The sequence below is a fragment of the Canis aureus genome, chromosome 7 (genome assembly GCF_053574225.1).
Source record: "Canis aureus isolate CA01 chromosome 7, VMU_Caureus_v.1.0, whole genome shotgun sequence".
Taxonomy (NCBI): Eukaryota; Metazoa; Chordata; class Mammalia; order Carnivora; family Canidae; genus Canis; species Canis aureus.
This window is the reverse complement of record NC_135617.1, coordinates 17374406-17394805: the sequence shown is the minus strand read 5'-3', so window position 1 is coordinate 17394805 and position 20400 is coordinate 17374406. Positions and strand designations below refer to the sequence as shown.

At 38.5% G+C, this 20400-nt stretch overlaps 1 protein-coding gene across 2 annotated transcripts in view; it reads right to left on the bottom strand.

The window, feature by feature from the left end:
- GPR63 (G protein-coupled receptor 63) overlaps positions 1–20400 on the bottom strand; it is a 49459-nt gene that overhangs the window by 8471 nt on the left and 20588 nt on the right. The window contains exon 1 of one of the 2 annotated variants that reach the window (XM_077903027.1): positions 24–1550. The exons of the other annotated variant lie outside the window; for it this stretch is intronic. The gene's annotated coding sequence lies outside the window, so the exon portion shown is untranslated. Of the gene's footprint in view, positions 1–23; positions 1551–20400 lie in introns of those variants that run through there. 2 annotated transcript variants of the gene reach the window in all.

The window sequence follows — 20400 nt, the reverse complement described above, 5'->3', positions numbered from 1 at the left end:
ATGTTGAGCATATTTTCATTTACCTGTTGGCCATCTTATGTCTTTTTTGGGAAAATGTCTTCAGATCTTCTGCCCACTTTTTATTAGGATTGTTTGGTTTTCTGCTATTGAATTGTATGAGTTCTTTATAAATTTTGGATATTAACTCCTTATCAGATACACGATTTGTAAATATCTTCTCCCATCCAGCAGGCTTTTCGTTTTGTTAATGGCCACACTTTGAGACATTTGATTTCCTCACCCATGTTGAGGAACAAAAACAAAAACCACAATTTAAAAGATGTTTTTAGATTGCTATATAAACATATAGTCATATTTTTCTGTCATCAAAGCCCCCCCCCATTACTATAAAAACATCTACCTTAATTCATTCTGTTATTCATTCACCAAATGTTTAAGTACCTAGTATGTGCCAGGCACGAGAGAGACAGCAATGAACAAATGGTTTAGATCTGTGGTTAAAGGACAGACTGACCATAGACCCTGCATCTCAAAATCACACTGAAATGAAAGAAAGGGATTTTTTAAACAAAATCTACAACCCCAAAGGACAAAAGGTATGAATGAAAAATGCATTAACAGATAAGGATTTTTTTAAAGTGTCATAAGACAAAAAGCAGATGGCAATGCAGTAGCTGACTGAACAGAACCGAACAGAACAGAGAACTATATCCTCAATATTCCCAGGGAAATACGCTTAGAAGAAGCTGACACACCTTGTGGAGCAGCTCTGCATTGGAAAGTACCCGTTACCACAGAAAGTGGCGTAGGTGGCACAAAAAAACTGTTAAACTGCCTGAAAATCTATCTCCAGAGCCCCTAGAACCCCACTCCACATCCCAGTCTCCCCTCTTCTGTGCAACCACATGAAAGCACACACTTCCCATTCCTTGAGCTATTATCCCACAGCCCAAGTCTGTGGCACAACTGAATCTGAGAAGCATCAACTTGAGACTATGAGTGCAAAGCTGAAAACAGGGAGAGTGACTGAATGTCTACACATTCCACATGAGAATCTAGCCTTCTCTACACTGCTTCCAAGGTGCCAGCAGCCTGGCAATGCTACTCAGGCAGGACTAAAATGTTCATATGCTCCAGTAACTAAAAAGCCCTAGAGGAAAAGTTTCTAGATTCAACATTTGATGGTACCCCAAGAAAAATGCTAGCTTGGTGCCCAATCATCTTGTTTACTAAAGCCCACCCACTATCAAGCCCAATCCAAGCACACAGAGCTTCTAATTAGCTTCTCGGTGCCTATTAAATATAAATGGTCAATTTCCCTGATAAAGTTCTTCAAAGGAATTAAAGCAAAGGCAATTTTATAATTAAACATTAAGGAAAAGAATCAGAATTTATATCAAGGAACATCGCATGCATGGACTTAATAACATCTTTGCCCTTGTATCTATATAGTATTCCTCATTCACTGTACTCCAGGCTCACCATAACATAAATGTAAATGTTCTCTGGCCTTCTTCCTTTTCTTACTGAAAAGCCTAATAACCAAAGCAGTGCTTTGAATGCTCATAATAACTATGTTAAAAGATTCTTTCCTCCCAGGACTTTTCATCAAATACTATTGTGACCTGAAGTTTCATTTGAATTTTATAGAAGACTAAATAAAAGTTTTATAGCCAAAATTTACATTTCCAAAAAACAAAATAAAATTTGCATTTCCAAAGGAAATGGGACAGTAGAAACATCAGCACTAGAAAATCAGCTTAGTTTGATAATATCTGCATAACAGTCCTGATGTTAAATCTAATCTAGACTCATCTTTACTGGTCATTTGTTGGAAACTCTTACTACATTTTCCAAATAAGAAAAACTGAAAATTCTGTGTGAATGTGTGCATATATGTATATAAACACACTCCACAGGTATGCGCACATGTAAAACTCACATATGGCAGAAGTAACTGGATTTATGATTATTTCCCTCTTCTTGAGGCACCTACAGGAACAAATACAGAAACTGGGGTAACTAGGTTAATGATATGCATGATGTGTTTTATGTTTGGACTGTGCCAGAATGTCACAACTACTAGGGTGTCAGTGGCTAGAATGGGCAGTGGAAGTTCTAGTATTCTCTAGTCTTACCTGCTACTGCAGTGCTTTAGATACTTGTTTTATTCTCTGCAAAGATTATATTCTCCTAGGAGAATCTCATAGTTTCCTGACTACTATGCTTTCCACAAAGCCCAATACACATTTGGAAAATTAAATTCATTTACACTATGTTTTGTGACATCAGGGAATTTCTTCTTTACTCATTTTAATATTTATTTGTATGATATATCTGCATAATTTTTTAAATAATCAAATGATTTTTTAAAGATTTTTTTTTTATTTATTTGAGACAAACAACAGCATGTGCACACAAGTGAGGGGAAGGGCAAATGGAGAGGGAGAGAGAGAATCTCCAGCAGACTCCCTCCTGGGCACGGAGCCCAAATCAGGGCTCAATCTCACAATCCTGAGATCATGAGCTGAACCAAAACCAAGAGTTGGACACTTAACCAACCAGACGCCCTTAAAATAATCAAATGCTTTTTTAAATGACAGTCGAACCCTGTACCACCCTTCATTAATCCATTACCATCTTCAGAGGTAGCCATTTTTAATTATTTTAAAGTTTTGTCAAGTACTTATTCTTTATATATCTAAATAATTTGAGGAAGTTGCTACTTTTGATTACCAATATTATACATTAAATCTTGATTGACTTCCTTTTAGGATAGATGAGAGTTTAGATGTCATAGCACCTCCAACTTATTTCTCCTCCCTTCATACTATCAAAATGTTATTTGAAAATCTGAGTTACAATAGACATTAACATTTGCTGATATGCAAACAGAATATTTTCCTTTCATGTATAAATTTTGGATTTCCTAGAATTAATAATTTACTTATTTTCAATTTTTAAAAATAACCATCAATGATTTTTTTTTTTTAACCAGCTCACGAGATAGATCTTATATCTACAGGTATTTTATTTTGGAAGGTCAAATTTATCAACTACATTTTTATCTTAGAGTCATAGCTTTTGTTCTTCTAGCCCTCCCTGGAACAGTTACTTCATGGGTCTGCTACATGAAGCCAGCCTGAGACACGCCTTTATGACACCCATTCTGGAAATCCTCCTTTCTGCATTTCCTAAACCCTTTGTTTTCCATTTCACTGCTTCCTTTGTTTACTTCCTACTTTCCCAAGAACTGTTTGTCCAACTGCTTTTAAAGGAAGAATATATTTAAAAAATAAATAAAAATAAAGGAAGAATATAAGGGAAGTAAATTTTGAGTCCCTGTATGCTGGAATAAGTAATTATTCTGTCCTTTAATTGTCTTAGTTAAGAATTCTCCATTGAAAATAACTTTCTCTGAGAAGATGCTCTAAACCAGTGGTTCTCTAAGGTGAGGAATCATAAGGATCACCTGGAGTATCTGTTAAGCTACAGACAGCTGAATCCCAACTCCTGAGTCACCAATTCTGTAACCTGAGGTAGGTCCCAGAATTTGCATTTCTGGAGGAAGGAAAAAAGTAAAAGTAAATTGAGAACTTTAATTTCCAGACTCAAGGATTAGTGAAAAACCAAAAAGCTTCATTAACCACTGTGAAACAAACTCTATCTGCTACAGCCCCAGAGATGAGGTTTCTGAAAACTAAATCAAAGCCCAATCTTGTGGGTGTCTGTCATGGTGACTGTAGGAGAGAGAGAATTAGAAGCTTATAAGCATCAAGCCTATAAAATAGAAAGTAGCAGCCCCTCAATCAATTCCCAGACTTGTGCCAGTACACAGACCTAGAGTCCCTTGAGTAAAAGGAAGCCAGGTCCCATGAAAGGACCTTGCTACACAACCAAAAAGCTATACTATAAACCTTCCTCCTAGTCTTCCTCAAAAAACTGCAGCCAATTACCAGTGACTACACACTGGGGAAAAGGAAATAATCGGAATTTTGTGGGATTGCTGAATACGGCTTGAACTGGCACTCATTCCTGGAGACCCAAAAGGGTACCATGTTGCACCATTCAGAGTAGAGGCTTATGGAAATCATGTGATTGATGGGAGTTTGGGCTCAGTTCCAACTCCCACTGATCCCAGAACTCATGCCATCATTATCTTCTGAAATGTGGAGTTGCAAGAGACATACTCAGCAACAGGAAGATTCCCTCACTGGTTCCTTGATGTGTTTGGTCTATGATGGTTCTTTAAAAAAAAAAAAGGTCAAGCACAAACTCCTAGTGCTATCTCTACCTATGAAAATAGTCAAACAAAAACAACACTTCATTTGTGCAGACATTGAGACACTGCAGAAATTAGGATCACCACCAAGGACTTAAAGGATGAAGGTGATCATAGCTAGCACATCCACATTCAACTTGCCTATCTGACCTTATAGAAAACAGATGGATTTTGTAGAGAACAGATGCTGTACCAGATGTGACTTCATTGCTGGAGTAAATCAACACATTCCTTGGCATCTGGCACACAGCTATTGATCTGGCAAATTGTTATTTTTTCCCTCTATATGTGTTAGCAAAGAACACCTGAGCAGTTTGCCTCCAGCTGGCACCCTACTGTCCTATCCCAGGGCAATCAACTCTCCATCACACTGTCATAATCTAGTCCACAGGGACCTCAACTGCCTCTCCACTCCACAGAATGCTATGCTTTCCATTACATGATGAATGAACAATAAACAGTACCTACTCTACTAATCTTGGTAAGATATATATGTGCTAGAGGGTGGGGAAAGATTCCCACAAAACTTCAAAGGCCTGCCATCTTTGTACATGTTCTAGGAGTCTTACGAGATGTCAAAATTGCTCTTCCAAGGTGATAGCTGGCTTTCCCTATCATTAAAAAATAAGCCCACCTGTTAGTAGGGCTTTTCAAATTTTGAAGGCATCATGTACCTTATATGGCATGTTATTCTAACCCTCATCAAGTAGCTTGAAAATCTGCCAGATTTGAGTGGGACATTCAAGTACAGGCTGCCATGGCAGCTGCTCTGCCACTTGGGCTGTAAGACCAGATCCACTGATGTTTTAGGTCTCTGTGACAGACAGGAATTCTGTACAGCATCTGACAGGGCTGCGAAAAGTGCATCACAGCATAGACCTTTAGAATTTTAGAACAAAGCTATGCAACAAGAGTATTCCACATGAATTTGTTGTGGACTTACCTTCTGAAGCCACAAAGTTGGGTATGTACAGAGCACTTCAACCTTAAACAGAAGTAGTATATATGAAATCAGGCCTGGCAAGTCCCAAGGGCACAGCTGGGTAACATGAGCAAGTGGCTCAGATTCCCAAAGCTCCTATTCTTGCTACAGTGATCCTCTCAAACTTCATCTGTGGTATTTTTTTTTTTTTTTTTTTTTTATGATAGTCACAGAGAGAGAGAGAGAGGCAGAGACATAGGCAGAGGGAGAAGCAGGCCCCATGCACCGGGAGCCTGATGTGGGATTCGATCCTGGGTCTCCAGGATCACGCCCTGGGCCAAAGGCAGGCGCCAAACCGCTGCGCCACCCAGGGATCCCTCTTTTTTTTTTTTTTAAAGACTTTATTTATTTATTCATGAGAACACAGAGAGAGAGAGAGAGGCAGAGACAAAGACAGAGGGACCTTGCTACACAACCAAGAGGGAGAAGCAGGCTTCTGGTGGGGAATCCGATGTGGGACTCGATCCCAGGATCCTGGGATCAGGACCTAAGCCAAAGGCAGACACTCAGCCACTGAGCCACCCAGGCACCTCATCTGTGGTATTCTTAAAGAGAACAAAGTCTACTGAGTTTTGTTAGGAAGTATAATGTCAAAGACGGTCTTAAGCTTTTTGAATATACATTAGCTTTCTAGAACTTCACAGTGATTCTATGAGATTATTAAGATTCCCATTTTAAGGATGAGGAAGCAACAATTACATGTCAACAAATTAGATAACTTAGAAGAAAAGGATAAATTCCTTAGAAACATATAACTTACCATGACTGAATCATATAGTAACAGAAAACCTGAACAGACCAATAATGAACATGGAGATTGAATCAGTCATCAAAAATCTCCCAGCAAATAAAAGCCCAGGATATTTTGCCCCAGGAATGTGACTTCACTGGTAAATTCTATCAGACATTTAAAGAATTAACACCAATCCGTCCCAAACTGCCCCAAAACCAAAGAGAAAGGAACACTTCCAAACTCATGTAGGAGGCTAACATTAGCCCTGATACCAAAGCCAGGCAAGGCTATAAATGTCTTTTCTTATAGTGTCTGCCCTATAGAGTGGTTCTGAGAATTAAATAACTCAAAGTGGATTATAAAATAATAATCACGGGATCCCTGGGTGGCGCAGCGGTTTAGCGCCTGCCTTTGGCCCAGGGCGCGATCCTGAAGACCCGGGATCGAATCCCACGTCGGGCTCCCGGTGCATGGAGCCTGCTTCCCCCTCTGCCTGTGTCTCTGCCTCATTCTCTCTCTCTCTCTCTGTGTGTGTGACTATCATAAATAAATAAAAATTTAAAAAAATAATAAAATAAAATAAAATAATAATCACAAACATTAAGTTAATCTATCATAGTGATACCAGAGATTATTCATCATACAGAGCGAAAAAAGTCAACCTGCAGAATGACATACAACATAGCTCCACTGTTACAGATGTATACAGATGTGTGTATATGTACTTGTGTATACACACATATAGACACATAAACAAACAGAAGAAAATACACCAAAATGACAAAAAAGGATTTCCTCGCAAGTGTTAAAATGAGAGTCCAAAATATATTTTCCTTATTTACTTCTGATTTTTGTAGAGGTTTTTTTTCACAGTAAATAAATACTGATCTTTATTAGTGTGTCACCTGCTTCCTGGGTAAAAGTCCTTGAGGACGCAGTTTATAGCCTATCTTCTTTATAACCTACAAGGCCCAACACAAAACGGTGCACTCTAGCGATGCTTAAAATGCAATAACCATTTATAGCACACTTCACCCATGGAGAGGAAGGGGAGCAGCAAACCATTCAGACCGTGGGCCATATCAACAGATAAGACTAGCCAGGACCTGGCTCAAGCTTCTCATGGATCCCATCAGAGACCTCTGACCACTCCAGGTCCCAGTTCATTGTATTACTCACTCTAAAGGTTGGCCCGGAGTCCACTGAGCCCAGGCTATTGAGAAGAGTTGAAGAGCTCCAGTTTGAACCAACTACTGCTCTAGAACTCTTCTGTTCCTTAATAAGTGAAGTAAACAGGTAAATAGCGACTGAGAAAGACTAGGAAAGGACTATTAGAATAGTTCTAGGAACTTCATAAATGACAGAGCTGAATAAAAACAGGGGAGAATATGAAATATTGGCCTTACTCTGACTGTCTGCTTCTGTCTTGAAGAAAGTACAAATCTAAAAGAAAGGGGGGAAAACTAAGAGAAAGGAGAACTCTAGTCTTATTGCACAACTCTTTCCCATCCTGGACCAGAGGCTATGCTAGAGAAAAGGTCTCACACCATGTACTTCTCTGATACTTGCCACACTCAGCCAAAAAGAGAATTTTACTTGGCCCCAAAGCCTTCTGCTCTTCACCCCTACCTTTCCTCTAATTCAGGAAAATAATTAAATGGAAAACAACGAGAGGAAAGAATGGTATGTCATACATAAATCCATATTCTTTGCCTTTTTTAGACTCTGACTACACATTTGGAGATTCCCATTAGAAAATAACAGCGGTAAGCAAAGAACACACCAGGATGGAAACAAATATTCTGAGTATACTCGTGATTTCAGCTATGAAGTAGGTGGAACCAAAAATTAAAAACCAGGCAGTTGACCTCAGAGGTAATCCAAATTTCACCTTTATTTCATTAAAAACAAAAAGAGCAGTCATTTTCATTGGGCAACCTGCTTTACAACTAAAAAGAATAGTCCAGAGATAAATTTATGCCACTATATACCACTATAAAATGTCTACTTTTTTTTTTATTGCTGAATTGTTATTTTTTGGTTTATCTGTAGGTAGAGTAAAAGGAAGCTTTGAACAAACTAACCAAAAGAAAATATGCAAAAATCAAGTGGAGTGGATGGAGTATGGAGGGCTTATTTACAGGTATTTTTATAAAGAAAAAAATCATTACTGAATCAAAATTTCACGTATTTTCAAGGTATATCTAACTTAAAACCCATATGCAATAAAGAGAAAGGGAAAAAATGCTGTGTGCACATTTTAAATATGAACTATAAGCAGTGTTCTATTTATAATACTGTTCCATTCCCAATATATTTCTAATTCCAACCAGAATATTCACTACAAAAAAGGATTTTTTCTCACTAATGTTCAAAGGAACATTTAGTTCTTCCATGGACATTTAAAAAATGAGATTAGTAAGCATGAGGATTTATTTGCATTCATGCTACTTCTCCCCACAAATACAGAGAAATTAAATGTCAGCAAGGGTCTGTTTCAGAGGAGATTATTTTAAATGACTTCTGATGACAATTAAAACTGAAATTTAAGCAGCAAAAAAGGTCAGAATTTAATATAAAAGTAAATTAATTATAATTACAAACTAGGAAAATATATTTTTTAAGTGGTTAATAGAAGATTAACCTTCTGGAACCTTTCTAGAAATACAAGAAGGAAAAAAACGATGAGCCCCATAGGTGACAGGTTTTATTCATATTCCTTTTGTCTCTTATTTCTAATTCTTATTCCTTGGCTCACATTCATTAGGTCATTGTTCTACTTAGAATCTTTACCTGCCTTGAACCTATTATTGGGGAAAATGCAGGCCAATTTAATTTCATCAGCATTTTTTAACAATTCATAGATATGGTATTTACTACCACCAATGTTTCTCACATTGGTGGTTTGACTGTAAATTCAGCATTTGGAAGGAAATACCAAGGCTTATTAAATAGTGAACCTAGACTCCTATTTAAAACATACTGCCTGGATCTATAGCTGCTTAGTTAAAGCTTGGAAATTCCATAAAAGCAGAGAGGTGACATTTCTTGGTGAGCACTGAATCCTTAAACTCAGTTAAGAGCCTCTCATATAGTATACATTCAATAAAACGCTACTGAGTCATTAACTTAAAAAATTCTGACATCATATTCATAAAGCAATGTCTCCTTTTATGCCCCGTTTATGACATCCTTTAAAAAAGAGTCTATTCTAAAGCATTGCCTTTAGAGTTCTTTACTGAAAGATTTGGTGTATCTTGTCTATTTTGGAAGCTAGCTACAGAGATTAGCATAGGAATACAAGAGACAAAATCATGTACCTACTGGAATCTGATCCTTAAGGAAGTCTTTCTGTCCTCTAGCTAATGAGCCAGAGGGTTGCTATAGTCTGAATGTTTGTGTCCCCTCCAAAAATTCAAATGTTGAAAACCTAATGGTCCAATGTGATAATATTAGTAGGTGGGGTCTTTGGGAAATGATTGGGTCATGATGGTGGAGCCCTCATGAATGGGATTCATACCCTTTAAAAGAGGCCAATGAAGTTCTTTTACCATGAGAGTATACAGTGAGAAATCAGCAATCTGCAATCTGGAAAAGGTCCCCCAACTCAACCATGCTGGCACCCTAATCTTGGATTTCCAGCCTCTAGAACTGAGAAAGAAGGCACCCCCCCCCCTTAAGTGGTATTTTGTTATAGTAGCCCAAACAGACTAAGACAAGAAATAATAGAAGAACACAATTATATTAAACTTATAGTCTAGAAATTATGTGAATGGGGGTATTAGGTCCATAAACTAGAAGAATATGAATCTAAGATTAAAACCCGAGGAGTACTAAAAATAAAATAGTAAAACTCAGAGCATCATAAAACTCTCAGACTTTAAACAGGAAGCTAGGGAAAAAGAATAGGGTTGAGGGTAGTTGGGAAAGTGCTTCGGCCTCCGTCTGCATGCTTCTCTATCTTCATTCCTGCCCCTGCCACCTATACCTCCATAAATCCTTGGACCTCAGCTGTTTGCCCAAATCTGACCCTAAAGAAATCAGAGATACCAGCTCCTCCAACCACTCCTTGACTCATATTACTTACCACCTTGTAGGGCATGGGATCTGCTTCCTACCGGCTTCCCAGAGTAACCCCTTAACCCCAATCTAAGGGTGAAGTAAAACAATACCTCCATGGGGTAAACTTCAGCCTGGGAGACATACAAGATATGTATGCTCTGCCCCTGAATGACCACCAGGCCTAGGGTGAGTTCTTTAAAGTCTAGAAGACTCACTTGAAGTTGTAGCCAGATCAGTAACACACCATTTGCTTTTCTTTCCTGTCTGTCCACCTTCCTATCCCCTCACTCTCACCACCCTGGGATTGCACTCGCCCATATAGCCTTCTATTATGTTAGCTTTGCCTCAGGCTATGATGTCTAGGACATCCCAGCTAAAAAACACAAAAGCACTGAAAAAAGAGAAACTAACCTAAAATGATACTATTGCCACTACTTTTCTTCCTAATTGTAGTTAATAATCTCATCATCCTTTTACTTCAACTCAAAACCTGGGAGTCAAATACCATTTCTTCTCATCCTTCTACCAGCACACCAAATCAGTCTACCTGCCAATTCCACCCCCCTCCCAAGTAGTTCTTTAACTGTTTTCTCTCCTCTTTACCCCCCATGCCATGTCTTCAGTCCAGGTAGGAGCAGACTAAATGGTCTCTCTGCCTCTGGTTTGTTCTCCCTTTATATTTTAATTTCAGCGTAGTTAGCATACAGTGTTATATTAATTTCAGTTCTACAACACAGCGATTCAACAATTTTACATATTAGTCAGTGCTCATCAAGAGAAGTATATTCTTAATCCTCTTCTCCTATCTCACCTACCCTTGTACCCACCTCCCCTCTGGTAACCATCAGTTTGTTCTTTATAGTTAAGAATCTGTTTTTTGCTTTGTTCCTTTTTTTTCCCCTTTGCTCATTTGTTTCTTAAATCCCATATATAAATGAAATCATATAGTATTTGTCTTTCTCTGACTGGCTTATTTCACTTAGCATTATACTTTCTAGATCCATTCAGGATCTAGATCCATCCAAGCTTGCAAATGGCAAGCTTTCATTTTTTTTATGGCTGAATAATACTCTAATATATATATTATACACACCACATCTTCTTTATCCATTCATCTATTGATGGACACTTTGGCTGCTTCTATAATTTGGCTCTTATAAACAGTGCTGCAATAAATACAGGGGTACATAAATCCTTTCGAATTAGTGTTTTCACATTCTTTGGGTAAATACCCAGTAGTGCGATTACTGGATCATAAAGTAGTTCTATTTTTAATTTTTTGAGGAACCTCCATATTGTTTTCTGGAACAGCTGCACAGTTTGTATTCCCACCAATATAAGAGGGTTTCTTTTTCTCTGCATCCTCACCAACACCTGTTGTTTCTTGTGCTTTTTATCTTAGCCATTCTGACAGGTGTGAGTTGACATCTTATAGCGGTTTTGATTTGCATTTCCCCGATGATGAGCAATGTTGAGCATCTTTTCATGTGCCTGTTGGCCATCTGTATGTCTTCTTTGGAGAAATGTACATTCATGTCTTCTGCCCATTTTTAACTGGATAATTTGGGGGGGGGGTTGTGTTGATTTATCTAAGTTCTTTATATATTTTGGGTACTAACCCCTCGTTGGCTATATCATTTGCAAATATCTTCTCCCATTCTGTAGGTTGCCATTTAGTTTTGTTGATTGTTTGCTTTGCTGTGCAGCTTTTTATGTGGATGTTGTCCTCCCTTTTTAAATTCATGACCAACTGTGGCCAGATGAATAATATTTTAAAAATCACAATACTAATCATTTAAATACTTAATGGGCTCAACTACAGCAATGGTGGTCAACCTTTTTTTCCCCCCTCTTTTCAAAAAACCTGAGGGATCCAATATATTCATAAGAGTTCAGAGGACGAGGGAATATGTTAGGATGGTCACTCAAAAAATTGTATCAGAATTTCTGAAGGATGTGTGAGTAGTTAAGAAAAGCATCCTCCCTCTGCTCTCCCAGATTATAATATGCCCACTTGTTTTTCTTTTTTGCTGTTGTTATTGTTGTTTCTGACTAGTGCCTCTTTGTCCATCATCTGATAAAGACAGGGTTTCTGGGCCATGGAGGCAGTCATGTGACTACCAAGCACTCCATCTTCATGCAGTGACTATTCTGGGAATGGGCCCATGATGCCTGCTAGTTCCTCAACCTAGAGGGCCTTTCACATTTCAGTTAGGTCATTCATATACACTCTTACACATCCTTTAAGAAATCATTCTCTCCAGAAATCCTTCTCAAGGCTGCAAGTTGGACTAAGTACTTTCTCTCTCTGCACTCCAGCTTTACTCTATGCACACCTTTAATGTGTTACAGTGACAGTATCTCCCCAAAAGCAAGTCATTTGTTAGGACTTGTTAGGAAGTTTTGTCAAGCTTTTAACTAAGGCCAGGTGGTGAGAGCAAACTGATTTTAAAAAGTGATTTGGGATTCTTTTGGGTTAAATACACTGTGTTACATACAACGACCCACCAAGTAAAATAACCATTTCTATGAAACCCTCTAATAAAGTAATAAAACTATCTCACATTTTTCAAGATTTAGAGATAATTTTACACTTAGAGAAAAGGAGGTACCAAAAAAGACAAAAAAGAAAAGAACATTTCCTTTTCTTAATCATCTACTTTTACATCCCATTTCCATATATTTCAAATGCTGACAACTCTTTAAGGATCTTTTAATCTAAATGATGAATATTTAGAGACCTAGTTAATTTAATAAGACATGATTCAGTCACTTTAAGTGTTATTTATGAAGACTTTAAAAACATGGAGAATTGCTTATAAAGTGAAATAAAAGCGGGATGTAATAGTGCTTCTATAGTATAATTATAACTGTCTCTCTCTCTCTCTCTCTCTCTCTCTCAAGGGAAATAATCACCCAAATGCTGTATAATATGTAAATTGTGGTAGGAATGTGGACTTTTCCTTTTCTTCCTGAATTTTTAATGTGTTTTTATTATTTCTATGAGAGAGTAAAAATAATCAAATTGAACCCCATGGAATAATTTCAATGCATCTGAAAGAGAACACAAAGCCATGCCTCAATGAAATTCTAATATAGTAAAACCTCAGCCTATAAGAATCATTCATTGGAGCTGAGTAACCCAGCTAAACTGAGGTTAGCGAATGAATTTCACCATCTTTTCGACCTATTTTGACAAGTTCTATTCACTTTCCTAGCCTCTTTAGTTATGCTTCCACGTTGTTCAAGATGCAGATCAGATGTGTAGGACATGGGGCTGAAGGACCCAGCTTCATGGTTGTTCTCCTACTGTACATCTGGAGAGCTCCCAAAAGACTGCAGAAAGACAGGTTTGGAATGGTTTGCTTTCCTTAGTAGGGCAGACGGTTGTCCTCAGGAGTTAGTGAACTGTATTTCCTGAAGCCCACACCACGGGATGCATTTCAAGGAGGTTCTCACTGTGGCCTTTCATAGGCTAAAGCAGTGAAGAGAAGGTAGCTGGCTATTCAGCTCCAGCCTCCACCGCCCCAGCACTGCTTTTGATTGCTCCTCTTGCTCAAAGTATCTTCAGCCTCCACCCTCACCACCGCTACTATTTCTTCTACTACAAGCTGCTGATGCTCTGGGAAGGTCTTCTCCATAACACTGGCTCTCTGCTCCTCTTTCCTCCCTCTTCTCCTGTGTCTTCTTCTACCTCCATCATTTCACTCATACTCTTTGATGTGATTCAAAGGATAAGACTTCTTAATATAAAGTCATTTGCTATCCTGTGCCTTGTACATGAAATACCTAATGAAAAATAGGCAAATCTGTAATATTACATAGGAACTTGCTACTCAAAGGGCAGTCTGTGGACCAGCAGCATCTGCATCACCTGCTGGCTTGTTAGAAATGCAGAACATCAGGCCCCAGATCTACTGAGAACCTGCATTTTAACAAGATCCTGAGATGGAAAAATAGAGATGTTAGTAAAGCCTCTGTGAACATATTTTTATACAGTTTTGACTTTTGAACCATTTAAGCATTTTATATATTCAAAAAACATTAAAGGGGTAAATAGGTAAAGTCTCAAAATTTAATACAGAAAAAAATAAATGAACCTGAAATCTATATGCCAAATTGATAATCACACTGAAGAAAGAATTTATCTTTTGAACATAGTACCCTATTGGATGCCCTTAAAGCACCCAATATTCAAGGGTGTCTCAGTGGCTCAGATGGTTAAGTGTCTGCCTTCAGCTCAGGTCATGATTTCCAGATCCTGGGATCCAGCCCCTGTTTCAGACTCCCTGATGAGCAGGGAGTCTGCTTCTCCCTCTCCCTCTGCCACTCCCCCTGGCTCGTGCTCACTCTTTCTCTCTAATGAATAAATAAAATCTTAAAAAAAAAAGAACATCCTATATTCTAAGGACAAAAAAAAATCTGCAAAGAAACTCTGGACTTTAATTAGCATAATTGTTGTTAATAGTAATACTGCTATTTGATAAAATTATTTTGTGTATGTAACATAGGATAAAGCATTTATATATTTATATCCCCTTCCCACCTAGCTCTAGCCACTGAAATGTCTAGAAGCCACCATACTCTAGACACAATGAGCATATTCAAGTCTTGGTTTCCAAACACCACTGACCATGAAAAGAAACGAAGGCTCCTTAGAAGGGTGGCTGATCCCAGGTCTGAGATAGGAAAAGTATGAGATGGGGCTAAAGTGTCTCAGAGAAGTAAGTGCTCAAGACTAATGAGGATTTGACAACCTCACTTCTCTCTCTAGAAGCTTTGAGGATCTTTTCTTTACACTTAGCAGTCTTCAATTTCATAAAAATTTGTCTAAACTTGAAGTTGTCTTCATCCACTTTGCTGAGCCCTCTGAATCTGAAGATTCAGATTGTGTCTCAGAGCACAAAAGAAGTTCCTATTATTAATTTGATCTTTTCAACTCTTCATTGACTCTGTCATATCTTTTGGAATCCTAAGTATGTAGATGCTGGACCAACTGGACTGAGCCTATCTCTTTGCCCTACTTGCAAGTTTGCCGCCTCTCTTTTTGCACTGTATGCTAGGAGATTCCCTTACAGTCATCTTTCAAATTGTCCATAGCACTATTTTAATTTCAGCAAACAAATATCTGATTTTCAAAAGTTCACCCTTATTCTTTAACTGTTCCCATTTTCCTGCATCCTGTTACTTTTCAGAGGTCATCTTAAAACATACTTCAAGTTTTCTCTTATGTACTCTCCTCAATTCCTTAATTCAGCTCTGCTTCTCCTAGGAACATCTGCTCTGTTTATGCTATCACTGCTGTTTCTTTTCCTACATTTAATGCATATTTCTGAGTAAAGGGCATGGTGACTTTTTCCTCTATGACTGATGTGGTTTCCCTCTGCTTTTCTGCTGGCCTCTCCTATAGTAAGGCAGGTGGCAGACAGTCCTGTGTGTGGAAATCCTGAATTTGTCAAAAGACTGACTTCATTTTAAGGTAAACAGGGGATGGGCCTTCAAACACCAAGAAGACAAGGGCTTTGTTTGGGGTATATGCACTGCCCTTCTCAGCGCCGAATCTCCACCAGGCAGCAGTTCCCTCAACTTCTTGAGAAAAGAAGAATCTGGTTTTCGGGGCACCTGTGTGGCTCAGGGATTGAGCGTCTGCCTTCATCTCAGGTCGTGATCCTAAGATCCTGGGATAGAGTCCTGCATCAGGCTCCCTGCAGGAGCCTCTGCCTCTCTCGTGAATAAATAAAATCTTAAAGAAAGAATCTAGTTTTCAATTCAGGTGTAAAATGATAGGCTGCTGTATTCCACACAGTAGGGTTGCAGGCAGAGGAAAACCAATGCAAGTGTGGGGCACAACCTAACTATTCATTTTACTTACTCCATTCATTGCACTTAGCACCATGATTCTTTCTCTTAAAAAACCTATTATGGCCAATGGAAGCTTGCAGAAAACAAAAAGTGATGAACTTTTCAAAAATCCTCAGGGGTAAAAGTATTCTCAATACTCATGCTTAAGAAATTACTGAACCCATCTGTGTTTATTCTTTCTCTTTTTAAAAATTTCTGTAAAATTTGAGATAGAAAAATCACTCTGCCATAAAAAAATGTTTCATTTCTCATTTTATAGACATGTACATTCTTGAGTTTCCCCTACAAGTTTGTTTTACCTTTAAGATATCTTCTGTTGGGGTACACCTGGGTGGCTCGGTCAGTTAAGTGTCTGCCGCTGGCTCAGGTCATGATCTCACACTGCTCCCTGCTCAGCTGGGAGTCTGGTTCTCCCTCTGCCTCTTCTCCCCCTCTTGCTTGTGTGCTCTCTCTCTCTGTTGCTCACTTGCTCTCTCTCAAATAAAGTCTTTAAAAAAAAAAAAAAAAAAGATGTCTTCTATTCTTTGACATCTCTGGGCAGTAGCTATGTTTTGTTTTTTTTTAAATATAAGCATGAATTAAGGATGGCAAACATATGAGCATCTGCATAAATCAACCAGATACTCAATTTGTATTAAAACAAAGCCTTATGTGAAGACTGGCACTAGCTCAAATGTAGGATATAAAATAAAATTATTATAAAAATTCAATGAAAAAGAAGACAACTCTGATATTAATTATGCTAATTCAAAGTAAATTAAAAAAAAAAACATTTTTTACACAGTGATATCCAGTGGTACTCAGAAAATAATCCACAGACTTGTTCAACCTCCAACCTTCTATCTGAAACATAATAATATAAAAATGTATTTTATATATATATATGGCAACTTATATATATACATATTTATATATTTCTTTTTCAACCAAAGGAAAGTATTTGGTGTTCTGGAGCATTGCAAGGAAATACTGTCTGCCCAAGTCACATTTCCTTCTCCTTTTGGTCTCTTTCCTGACAGTGGAGAACATAGCAGAAACCACTCTTGTGAGAACATTTCTCTGCAGGTTGTCATCGGAGTGAGCTAAAAGTAAGTATCTCCACCGCTATGATATTCCTATGGATCCGCAGCAGCCATGTGAATCTGTGCCAGCTTCAGAGTTGTCGATTTTTATCCCACAAAATTTGTTTGCGCCTGCTGCCCTGACCTGCAGGCCATCATTTATCACTCAGCAATGCTGTCTCTAGCCCCATCTCTCATCCTGTTACCTTTACTAATAACGAACACCAATTAATGTCGACTTTGTTTACTTCTATACATTACACACTTAACCAGTGCTGATATATTAGCCAAAAAACTATTCTGTAACTTCACAAATATTAATATAATTAACAACCCCAGAAGGTGGACATCATAATTGTCCTCATTGACAGAGGAGGAAGTTGAGCTACAAACCAGGCAACTTGCCCAAGGTCACACAGCTCAGGAAGAGCAGCTTTAGGATTAGCATCTGCGTAACCTGGCTCTAGTCTGTGAATCATCATCCCATCAGGGAGGAAAAAAAGTCTTTATTCTAGAACCAGGGAAAGAATTTAAGGAGTGCAATTATAGCTACCATTCCTTAAACACCCACCATGTATCAGACCTTCACATACATTAATCCTGACAAACCACCCCAAAGATAGAAGTTATTTTCCCATTTTTTTAAAGATTTTATTTATTTATTCATGACAGACACAGAGAGAGAGAGAGGCAGATACATAGGCATAGAAAGAGGCAGTCTCCTCGCGGGAAGCCCAGTGCAGGACTCGATCCCAGGACCCCAGGATCATGCCGAGATGAAGGCAGTTGTTCAATCACTGAGCCACCCAGGTGCCCCTTATTTTCCCATTTTGATGATAAATAAACAGAGGCTCAGAGCTCAACATGCCTCCAATCACACAAACAGTGTGAGAGCTGGAATTGGAACCCAGGGCACCCCAGCTCCAAAGTTCCTGCTCTTTATAAAATGCTTTGCTGCCTCCCTCACCACCCAAGGAAAAAGAAAGAGACTTTTATTCCATGTGATACAGCAATTTGTGATGTTAAAAATGCTGTCCTTAGATCTGACCTATGCTGCTGGGCTGATACCTTGAGGATTTTATTTTTAGACCAGCCTTCCCCAAAGGCTTCAATTTTTCTTCAAAACACCATCCCTTGGGGGCCAGAGGCAGCATGAGAGCAGACACTATGTTTTACATAGAATTGATGAAATGGCCAAAAAAAAAAAAAAAAGGTGGAGGGGGAGAGCAGTAACTAAAGCAAGGAGTAAAATCCTAACTTCACAGTTAAAAAAGCCAAAGTAACCCTGACATGATAAGGAAAATTTCACTATCCCTTATCCTCAGACACTGCTTTCAAAATGTTGATTAAAAATTAAACTGGATGATTTCTTGGAATCCAAATACTTGGTTAGAGTTGGGTAAACTATGTGAATGGAGAATGCTTTAAATTTTTAAAATTTTTATGGGCACGCTTCAGAACTATGCAGTCTAAAACTGCCTTACCCTTAGACTCTTCCAAAATGCAACTGGTAAGGTTGCCATTCAGCATTTATACACTTCCAGGAATGACATTAACTTAACTTCATGTGATTGGAAGGTAAGACATTTACTCCCCTCCCTTTTACGTCTGTGGAGGTTTCTGTAGAAATACTTATCCCCAGAGAATGCGGTGTATCACAAAGGAAAATTTGATCCTAAGTTAGGGATTTAGATGGATGTGAAAAAGAAGGACTCAAAAATGGGATACCTCATGACCTAGACTTGAGGCCATACTCCTAGATGAAATAATAAAAAACAAGAACTAAAGAAATTTTTCATGATTAATCACTGAACACAGCATGACACAGAAAACAATCTTCCAGAGCTCCTGTCTCCTATTTCTACATGACTGCTTAATATATCACGTTAATATGGGCTGTTCTGTGCACCAGATACCAAGAAAGAATACAAAAGTAAAGGAGATAGAATCCTTGCTTTCTAAAGTGTTGAAACATTATAAAGAACAATAGAAAGGCCAATTATTAAGTCCATTAAGGCAATAACCCTTTATCTTCAGATGCATGAATTCTTGAGATCAATGAGAAGAGTGGGGGTGGGTGGGAGGATTGGAGAAACAGGTGAAAGGGATTAAGAGTACTTATGAGTCCCGAGCAATGTACAGAATTGCTAAATCACTATACTTACACGTGAAACTAACATAACACTATGCTAACTCTACTGGAATTGAAATTTAAAACTTAATAAATTTTAAATTCTTTTTAAATGGATGAGAAATAATGGAGATTAAAAAGATAACTCATAAACAGAAGATGCAAAAAAACAACAAAAAAAATCAACCAGCATTTCAAACAGTGCTCAGTTTCACTAAAATAAAAATTTTAATTAAAATAAAAAAAGAGTGTTATCTTTTGCCTAACAAATTTTCAAAGGTTTAAAAAAGATGGAAAGAGTCCTAGGAAACTGATACTCCACCAGTGGAAATGCAACCTTACAGTATTTCAGCATGCTCTCTCAACAGCCTTAAAAATATTCCCAGGGACTTCCTTTCCTGGCAAAGATAGACAAGCTTGTGGCAGACCAATGTTCCCACCAAGAACAACTGAAAAGGCTGGATAGGTGTTTTAAAAACTTTTCTGAAGCATCTAAGAGCTACCAAAGCAAGGAGAACTTGAGAGGTCAAGACCTCAGACAGAAGGAAGCATGGAAATGTGATGCAGCTTTGCCTCCAATGAGACTTTTCCCTTGAGGTATGAGCCAGTGTTGAAATGCCAGCTCAGAGGTTTTTCTCAAGGCAGCTGAAAAGTGGCAGCTGAAAGGCTTAACAGCAGCTGAGAAGCTTCAAGTTGGGTAAGAGAGGCAGCTGGGAGGCTGAGAAGCTGAGCAGGGCACAGTGTGTACCAGTGTCCAGCGCTGGAAGCTGTGTTCAGGGCTCACAGGAGGGTCAGGTGGTCAGAAGGACTTCCAAAGGACTTCATTCTTGGACTGGGCATGGACGGGAAATCGAAGAGCTCTCAGAACAGCCAAACGCCAACCTAATTAGCTCAAGTTTAGGTTTCTTAATTAAGTTTCCAAATGAAGTTTATTTTTTGAGACACAAATGGGACATCAAAAGCCTGAGCTATGAAGAAAAGATTGATAAGTTGGCCAGAAGGCATCATTATGAAAATGAAAAGGCAAGTCAAAAAGAAGGCATTTGCAATCACATAATTGACAAAAGACTCATACCCTGAATATCTATACATATTTTCATGCTGATAACTTATTTTTAAGATTTCATTTATTTATGTGACAGAGAGAGAGCAAGAGAACACAAGCAGGGGGAGTAACAGGGAGAGGGAGAAGCAGACTCCCTGCCCCTGTGAGGCTCGATGCCAGGACCCAGGGATCGTGACCTGAGCTAAATGCAGACTTTTAACTGACTGAGCTACCCAGGCCTCCCCAAACTGGTAAATTTTTAAGAAAAACTGCACAAACAC